This window comes from Pezoporus flaviventris, unplaced genomic scaffold, assembly GCF_033815535.1.
Source record: "Pezoporus flaviventris isolate CSIRO_AGI_PZ_B2104156 unplaced genomic scaffold, CSIRO_AGI_Pfla_v1 ptg000013l, whole genome shotgun sequence".
In the NCBI taxonomy this organism is placed as follows: domain Eukaryota; kingdom Metazoa; phylum Chordata; class Aves; order Psittaciformes; family Psittacidae; genus Pezoporus; species Pezoporus flaviventris.
In genome coordinates this window covers 13120984-13130492 of record NW_026892561.1, presented here as the reverse complement: position 1 = coordinate 13130492, position 9509 = coordinate 13120984, and positions in this window count along the sequence as shown.

Here is a 9509-nt window from a genome sequence, read left to right as displayed (position 1 = left end):
CCATTCCCTGTTTGCACATGTACAAATGAGCGCACAGGGGCTAAGTTGTGAGTTCCTGCATCTGTTACTTAGGAGTCCTTTCACCCCAGCGGCTCAGCTCTCTACCTCCAGTCATGGCGAGTCATTAAGTTAGCCAGGTAGTTTCATTCTTGGCATCAGGCAAGAGGGCAAAAGTCTCATCAACAATGTTTATGTTAACTAATATGTCAAGTCTGAGCATACACCAAAAAGCTGTTGCACTAACCTCACCTATAGACCTTAGTACAGTGTTGAGATAATAGTGTTATGGAACTGCTTATGGCTGCAGGGAGGCGCAGCAATTCATAGAATCACAGAATGGTTTGGGTTGGAAGGGACCTTAAAGCTCACCCAGTTCCAACCCCCTGCCACATTCCATGAGACCAGGTTGCTCCAAGGCCCGTCCAACCTGACCTTGAGCACTGTCAAGGATGGGGCATTCACTTGTTCTGTCAGCTGAATTTAGGGTACGTCTTTAATAGGGGTGATCAGCACGTGGGATTTAGCGTGGCATGCCCATCTTAAATCACAAAAGCTGTCCAGATGTTCTAGAGCTGCCCCAGAAGCAGAGGAGTTGGAGGGCATTCGAATGAAGGCTGGTGTTCCTCCTCATCTGGGACCTGTGGGCAGCCTTCCTTGTAGCAATAGCATCCATGGGCAGGCAGGAAAGGCCGCATAGGAAGTGTGTGGTCTGGTTGCCACCTTGAAGGAACCACATACTGGTCAGTGTCTGGTCACTGTGGTTTGGACAAATTGGACGCAGATGTCTGGAGATGACTGCTGCGCTGTAAAGCAGTTATTTCTGTAACTTTCTTGTGTGAGGAGAGGGGGAGAGGGTTATTAAAGTGCTCCAAAAGAATGCAGGAACCAATTGCTGTCCCTGGGGAGCAGGCTGCCCTGCCTTCTCCATGACTGTTGATGGTGTATTTGTGTCCATCACCAATTCCTTTTAATTCCCAGAATATATCAACTGGAGCCAAAGGAAAATAGACGTGTTTTCTTACTCTCCTTGCTCCTGGTTTTCAGTCAGTGCTGTATTCCTAGCGATCTAGTTCTCTCTCTCTTTTGTTGGGTTGGTTTTTCCTTAGCATTAGCAACTGTGACTGCAGAACAACTATACTGCACGATGTGCATATATATACATACAATTGTGGCTTCTGCACCCAGAAGCTACCTGCACATTGAGCTAAGCACAACACCTCCACAGCAAGAAAACCCAGTCACTGCCTCCAAGAGATCTGTGCTTAAAAAGAAATCAGTTAAGCAAGTGCAAAAAAGGAAGTATTTCTGCTAGAGGAAAGCAGCAGAGCGTTAATTAGGTGGTGTAGGGAAACAAGGCTAAAAACCAAACATGTCTATGTATGCTGTTGGGATTTCTTCTCACTTCTAAAAAAAAGTTGTTTTTTTCTCTATTGTATTATTTTCACAGGTATAAGCTGCTTTAGTGTTGGTTGTTTTTTGGTTTGGTTTTCTTCTCTCTTTTCTACTTATTCTGATAAAGCAGAGGCATAAACATCCAGAATAAAGACAAATGACTCAAACCACACAGATTACTCTAAACACTCTGCCTGGAGTCCCGTGTCCAGCTGTGGGGCCCCAAAACAAGAGGGATGTGGAACTGTTGGAGCGAGTCAAGAGAAGGCCACGGAGATGCTCCAAGTACTGGAACACCTCTGCTATGGAGCCAGGCTGAGAGAGCTGGGCTTGTTCAGCCTGGAGAAGAAAAGGCTCCACAGAGACCTTAGAGCAGCTTCCAATGCCTAAAGGGGCCTACAGGAAATCTGGAGAGGGACTTTTTACAAGTGCATGCAGTGACAGGACAAGGGGGAATGGCTCTGAGCTGACAGAGAGGAGATTTAGGTTAGATATGAGGGTGCTGAGGCACTGGCACAGGTTGCCCAGAGAAGCTGTGGCTGCCCCACCCCTGGCAGTGTTCAAGGCCAGGTTGGACAGGGCTTGGAGCAACCTGGTCTAGTGGAAGGTGTCCCTGCGCATGGCAGGGGACTGGAACTGGATGAGCTTTAAGGTCCCTTCCAACCCAAACCGTTCTGTGGTTCACATCGTCCTGTACCTCTTTGGAAACTTGTTGCAGTCCTGTTGTCAAGAGAGGCCATGCAAGCATCCCTTGGAGAGCTGAGCAGAGCACTAGGGTAGGGCCTGCTGTGAGGTGTCCACCAGTCCCTGGTGTGTGTGGCAGCTATGAGATGAGTACACGAGCCTGGTGCTGTTCTCCGACTCCTGGGGCTGGCTCAGCCTGCAGCAGATCAGGGTTTTCCACCCTGTTCTCTCCACGCCAGGCGTGGGAACCAGGCTCTTGAGCAGCGCCGCCGCCAGGCTGACCGTGCTCTCTGAGGTCTTCTATGGCTCCCGGGGCTCGTAAGCAGATTTGGAAGCAAACCTGATTTGCTCTTTGTTGGTGCCACCAGGTGGCAACAGCGCATTTCAGCCCCAGGCTCCTTGCAGAAAGGAGCGCCCAGCAGCACCCACTCCTGCCAAATCCCCGTTACTGTTTCTGCTTATTCCTTTCCGGAGTGGGTCTCGGCATCTGCTTTCTGCAGCCCTTCGAGTGGTGCATGAATCATAGAATCACAGAATGGTTTGGGTTGAAAGGGACCTTAAAGCTCATCCAATCCCAGCCCCCTGCCATGGCCAGGGAGACCTTCCACTAGACCCTAGTCAACTCGACTGGGTTGCTCAAAGCCCCATCAAGCCTGGCCTTGAAGAGGTGCTCAAAGCCACTAACTCAATCCTGTTTACTCAGCTTTAAAGTATGCAGATCTTGTTTGCAAAAGAGAAGGTTGGCTAAGGGGCAGGGAAGGTGATGGCTGATGGCTACTACATCTCGACTCTGGGATTCTGAAGTGTCCTGCTGTGTGGCTGAGGCCAAGCACCTTGAGCCTGGAGAGCCCTTAGAAGTGGTAGTGCTTTCCTAAGCGTAGAGCTGTGGAGCACTGCACTTAGCCTTAGGGAGTGTGCTGGGTGTTAAGTGCTGCCCCTGAAGGTAGAGTTCCTTAGTAGGATAAAGGGGTTAAAGCTTGAATCTAAAAAGAGCAACAGAATAACTCCCTCAATGCTGCAGTGCTTGTTTGCAGAGGAGCTATTTCTAGCCCCATTAATATGCCAAGAGGTTGAAGTGGTTTTCTGTATTGTACTTCTGGAGATCAGTGATGTGGGAGAGCCCTATTGCTCCATTATGCAGTTAAACAGTAATGCTGCAAGAATAGAAGGAAAGTTATCTTTCCATCAAGAAGATCCTTTTCAATTTGTCACTTCCCAAGGTGATAAATATGCTTTTGCATATGCCCAGTGCAAAGTGAAGCTTTCAAGCCCTAGGAAAGAATGCACTTGTACACAAAGAAGCAAGAATTGGACTTCACCAGCAGTTTTCCTCTTTGCTGTGGTTTATAGTTTGCATCTGGTCTTGGCCACTTGTGTATACTAGCTTCTGTACACCGAATGCTACTCTACCTCATGCCAAAGCAGCCTCTGCTTGAACTTGCAGGCTACCTTGACAATTGTAAATATGTAAATGGGGATGTTCTCCTTCACCTTTCTTTTTGGTGAAGGTCTTGAATTGTATCAGTAAGTACCTCATTAGAATTTAGCAAAGGAGTAGCAGAGAGTTCTAAGTCTAAATTTCTCCTCCCTTCAGTGTGAGGCATAGGGCTGATAAGTTCTATTCTACCTTCAGGCATAACAGCCCCTGATAAGCATAAAATGATTGCTTTGTTTAACATACTGCTCCAGGCCTTAAACCTTGCTCCTGGTAGGAAGGCAAGGGAGAATTCAAAGAGGAACCCATACCCTTGCAAGATAGATCAGACTGAGCTGGTACTGTTGAAATCCACTTGCTTTGATGATAGCTCTTCACGAGATCCCTGCTTGATTGGAGGCTGCAGCAGAATGCTACAGCTACAGTAAGTCTTGTTTCTTCTTTCAGACTGTATCACTACAAATCTTGCAATATTGGCTTCATGGGGCTTTCTTTCTACTGATATTATGGCTCTTAAGGCTGTCTTGAGTGTTCAGCAAAGAAAAGAGCCTTTATCTCCCAATTCTGCTGGCAAAGTGGAATAAGTGAGAGTGACGCTTGCAGCTGTAAAGCTCAGAGTGCAGCTGACTCCCCTGTTGGCTCAGCATCCTTTTGCTTCCCACAGCGACTAATCTCTAAATTAAACTAGGGTTCTTCCAGGCCAAGAGCATGAAGTACTTATTTTCCAAGCCATGTTTCTCTCTAGTGGTAGAAGACAGTTTAAGGTGATGAAGCTGAATCCTGGGCTCTTGTAGACTCTCTGCTGGGCTGAGGAATACATGACTAATGTCGTTCCTGGAGAGATTTTTGCTTTCCTGCTAGTTTCTTCTGACTATCCATGAAGTACCTATGGAAATTAATGTAAATGCTCCCTCAAATAGAACAAAATGTTCTGCTAGAACTGATAGCGTGACTTTGTGTTTCAGTTCCCTACCTGCATTTAAACTGGAGCTGCTAAATATGGTTGAATCTACTCAGTTATCCACACAGGAAAATGGGGAGAAAGAGGTGGCATTATCCAGAACTGCTGGAGAAAAAAAGCTCTGTTTAATTGCCTGCCTATTGCCAATGCAGATGAGCCAAACACCTGCTTTCTCACCCATGACCAAACTGGGAACAGGAGTAGTCAGCTATAATTTTGATAAAACCACAGTGTGTTCACACTTGTGTTTACAGAGATCTCTGCAATTCAAAGTGATGCTTAACTCATTCTTCTGAGATGCTTCTGAGCCCTTCCATGTTCAAGCTTTCCTCTGTGAAACTTTCACTGCACCTTTCTGAAGCTTTTACTGTCTGTGCTGACCTGGTTTGTGAGGACAACTGCCATGTGTGGGAGCCATTTGGACACTTCTTGGAAAAGAAACTTACAATTCCATTTGTAAGTTGAGAGCAACAGTGGAGTAAACCCATTGCAGTGCTGATCCCTGGGTCTGAGTTCAGTGTGCAAGGTCTTACAGAGAAAACTCCCTTTTTTTCTCTCCCCAGGTGACTTGACAGCTGTTATTCCCATTGCTAATGATTTTTTTTTCTTCTGGGTACATGTTTTTCATGCCGTCATACTAAAATATAACACTAAATTAACACTAAATAAAGCCAATTACTTGGATGCGTATACTTCAGAGAAAGAATCTCCCATGCTTGTGCATCCGTGATGCTTTGTGGAAGGGAAAAATATCAATCCATGTTTTGTTAAGGAAAAATTCCTCTTTGCCCATATTTGTCCAGAGACATTTTTAAACAGGAAGATGCAGTTGATTGAGTGTATAGTTGCTTGAATTAGGATACTGAAAAGCTTTTTCTGTCCTCTTGTAAAACAGAAGGTGCAAAGCTACCTGGTTGTATGCCTCTTTCTGGTGAGGGTGTTAATGCTAGTATCAAACTTGTATTTATTAATGAAAACTTACTTGGCCTCTACTCTCTGGACCAAACCTCCCATGAATGGCTCCCTTAAATGCGTTCCTTCAAGGTTCTGTGATAATCACTTGACCAGTCTCACACTGCAGTGGCCTGATCTCATGGCTGCTTCTGGAACTGAAGCTCTCCTTAAATCACTAAGATTATGTTTCTCCTAACAAAGTGCTATATGTATGTTAATGCCAGCAAGACATTTTGTGCTGCTTTGGCTTCTATCCAGAGAAACTGCTCTGTGGTTACCAGGAAATGAGAAACCAGACCTCAAGTGAAAATATGCTTTTTTGGGAGTATGCAAGACAAATAGGGCACAGACCTCGTGAAGGTCTGTGTGAAGCTGATTTTGTGCTGATAGCTCATCTACTTCTTTTAAATCAAGAAGCTATGTCTGCTAAATGACTCACACCATACATCTACCTTACTTTGCCACATCTACTAAAAGGACATCTCTGTCTCTTTAGTAACCACCATTTGGCAGGAAGCCTAAAAGAGGGTTCAGTGCCTGCCTGTCTTCCTCTCAGAGGGCTGTGAGAGGCCATGTGCTTAACTTCTCACTTGGCTGGAGTGGAAAGCTCACTATCTGGGATGATTTCTCACTGGTTTTGCCACACAGAGTGGTGCTAAACATCACTGACTTCTTCCCTTACAACCACTAACCCTTCACTTGCAAGTTCTGAAGTAACTACACTTCAGCTGAAACTAGTCACTTGAATGAGAGACCTCTCTTCCCCAGAACTGCAGTTTTAGGTATTTCTACTTTGTTCTTTGAAAACACTTCTCCTAATTCTAGTTTCACTGATCAACCTCTTCCGTGCTCTTGAGACTTCAGATTTAAGCTGGCTAGAGTATTCCCCCCTGTATGACCTGCGGGATACTGCATTCTTCTTGCCAGTCCATGTGCACCATCTGCGGGTGAAATTTCTGGAATGTTAAAGGAGACTTTTAGTGCAAGTTTTCTCTTAGAGTTTATCCATGTAGTTAAGTAACTATTTCATAGTTGTTTCATTTAGATGGGGAAAGACCCTCAAGATCATCGTGTCCAATTTAAGCCCTTTGCTGTAAAACAAAACTATTAGAACCAAGAGCATATGTTGAAATTCTGAAGTCACGTAAAGCACAGCAAAGTGTGTCTTGCAAAATACAAGCAACTAGAATTGCTTCTGTTGAGGCTGTTCTTCAGGCTTTTTGTGAATATTAACTGGCCTTGCCCAGTGTGTTGTAGATTTACTTCTCCCCCTCCCCTTGCCTTGCTGGCTCTTCATAATCGAATTCCAAACTGAACCAGCTCCATAAGAAAGAATTCTCTGAGATGTCAGAATTTCAGAGAAGTTGCATTCATCCCCAGAAAAGGCTACTGGTCTCAAGCTGTTTATTCCTTTCAACAGACTCAGTTCAGCAGCTGAAGAAGATGTGTTCTGTGGTGTTGTTTTGCTTTTTGTTTTTTTGTCTTGGGTGCTTTTCTGCATTCTGAAAACCTTTCCAACCTCATGTTTGGGAGTTTAGCACATAAAGACGTGATTTTATTTATATTTTTTAAAACTGCATTTTTATGAATGTTCAAAGGGCGTACACTAGAAATGTGAAGTAGCCTACATAATAGAAAACACCCTGGGCACATTCAGCTCTCTGATTTGTATCAGCTGTAGTATTGTTTACATATACATCACTTTCTTTACAGCTGAGAAAAAGAAACCCTGTAGTATTGAACTGTGTTCAGATGCAAATAAACAGGTCTTAATTCCTGCAAGTCTGAGACTCACCCTCTCTTAGAAACAAATATAAACTGAGATTAAAATCAGTGACCTCAAACAACATTTCCTGCTTGCTGATTTTTAAATATGATTAAAATTGACTTAAATCACTTTGACTGAAGTGGGTCCATTCTGACCATCTTTTGCAATGTCTTTTTAACATCCAGCAGATGTTTTCTGCTGTCATGCCCATGCCCAGTGCTGCAGTCTGATGCACTGGTGGAGATGTGCGAGCTAGGCAAGAAGCAGAGCACTATGAGCCTCCTTGCTGAACTGATGGTTCAAGTCCTGTAGCAGATCTTTCCTGAGAGTCCAGAAAAATGACTAGAATGCACCATGGAGCTTAGGAAGGAATCACTAATGATGACAGTGGTGTTTTCCTGCTTCCCTGGCCGTCAATAGGCGCATGCATCACCTCATCCCAAATACTTAGAGCAGCTACTGCACACAACTGTCTTTCAGAGACATGTAAACACTCTCACCCAAAGGTTTCCAATTGAAGGAGGGGAGATGATGAATTTGAAAGCCAACAAATGTAAGGCAACCCTCCTTTGAATATCTACTTGATCAAACTCATGTTTCAGCTAGAAGGAAGGAATTGCTATTGTACATGCCTGATTCAGGTATCTCTATGTCAAGTAACAAAATGTTGCTATATGTCTCTCCCCTTCCTCCTTAAGATTTTAACTTAGGAGTTAAAATCTCTTTCATCAGAAGCCATGAAAGCTGTCATCTTAAAAGAGGTGGAAACCCACCCATGCTAAGCAATCATTGCTCTTGCAGAAGGATCTGTCAATAACCTGCTGTCAGCATTTCTCTATCCTCTGCAGTGGACCAGATTGCCACACCTGCATTTTTATATGCAGAAACAATACTAGTGCTACAGTTTCATGGATGTTTGTCTTGATGGCAAAGCTGAAATTGTTTTCTTCTGCTTGCAGCTACCTTGGTAGTATTAATTCAACTCTATCTGCAGATGTCCTTTGGATGGAAGGTTTGTTGCACATGGATGAAAAACAACAAGCCAGCAACCACAAAGTTATAGCAGCGTGTAATGAGGAAGGACAATTTGGGAACAGGTATGAGCAGCTGGATGTGAAGGTTGCTTTAGTTAACTGCTGCCAAAAAAAAAGCCCTATACTGCCCCACTGAGTAAGAGAGGTAAATCTTGTCAACCAAAGCAATCTTGAAGAAAGTTTTTGTCAACATGGAGTTCCACAAAGTCTTGAGGTGTACCTAGTGTGTAGAAACACCTTGCTGGCAATCAGGGTGGATCTCCATCCTAATGGCCTAAATGCTGTATGGTATAATCAACTGCGTATGAAGCAATCACACTCCAAACTTTATCTGTGCACACTGGAGGCATCAGCCTGCCCTCTTTGTCTGACAACTTGAAAAGACAGGGTTTTTTAAAAGCATAGTTGTTGCCCTGCCCAGCACTAGAGGCCAGGAGTGAAGAGCCTGAAGAGCTCTTCTGAAATCAGCAAAGGGTTTAATTAAAAGTAGTGTTACATTCCGGGTATGCAAAATTTGAGTCTAAATCCCTTGGAGCATGCTTAGGGCACGAAGATGTGTGCAGGGTAAAGAGTCCTGCCTTGTGATTATCAGATCCAGAAATTCATATTCCTGTGTAGAACATGTCTGTGCACCAGCACGTGTCTCAAAGCAGCAGATAAATGTGTCAGAGCTCATAAATGCTGCTGAGCTAATGCAGAAGTGCCTGCACCTACTTCACACTCTTGAGATTTTAGGGTCATTGCAGGCAGAGGCACCTGCCTATCTTCACCTGTCCATGTGTACGTATCTTGTGTGTAAGTGTGAAATGATCCCCAAACCTTGGGGGTGATAAATGGCTAGAATGAGACAAAAAAACAAATTCATGCTATGGTTTCCCCTTCACTGTGTTTGTCCATCAGTTCTGGAGTACATCGTATCTTTTTCTGCCTTTGTCAAAACATACGTATAACAAGGAAGCTGTGTCTACAGTGGTAGTGAGCACTGTAGAGGATTAAGAGAAGAAAATACTGTGTATCAGTGCTAATCTTTGTCAGAGATCTAAGTAGTGGACTGATAGCTAAACTCGATGCATTTAAGTCACTACACCCATATTCTCATGAAGGAGAACCATCTAAAGGCTGTGGAAGATACGTTCACAGTGACACGGCCTCTTTAGTACAGGATGTGACACCTGGCATTGCAAAATCCTGCTCCAGGAAGGATGCTCCAGGGTGTTCCTATCACCTGTAATGCAAACAACTGCTTGGCTTTTAGGAGTATTTGAATAAAGCCCTTCAGAA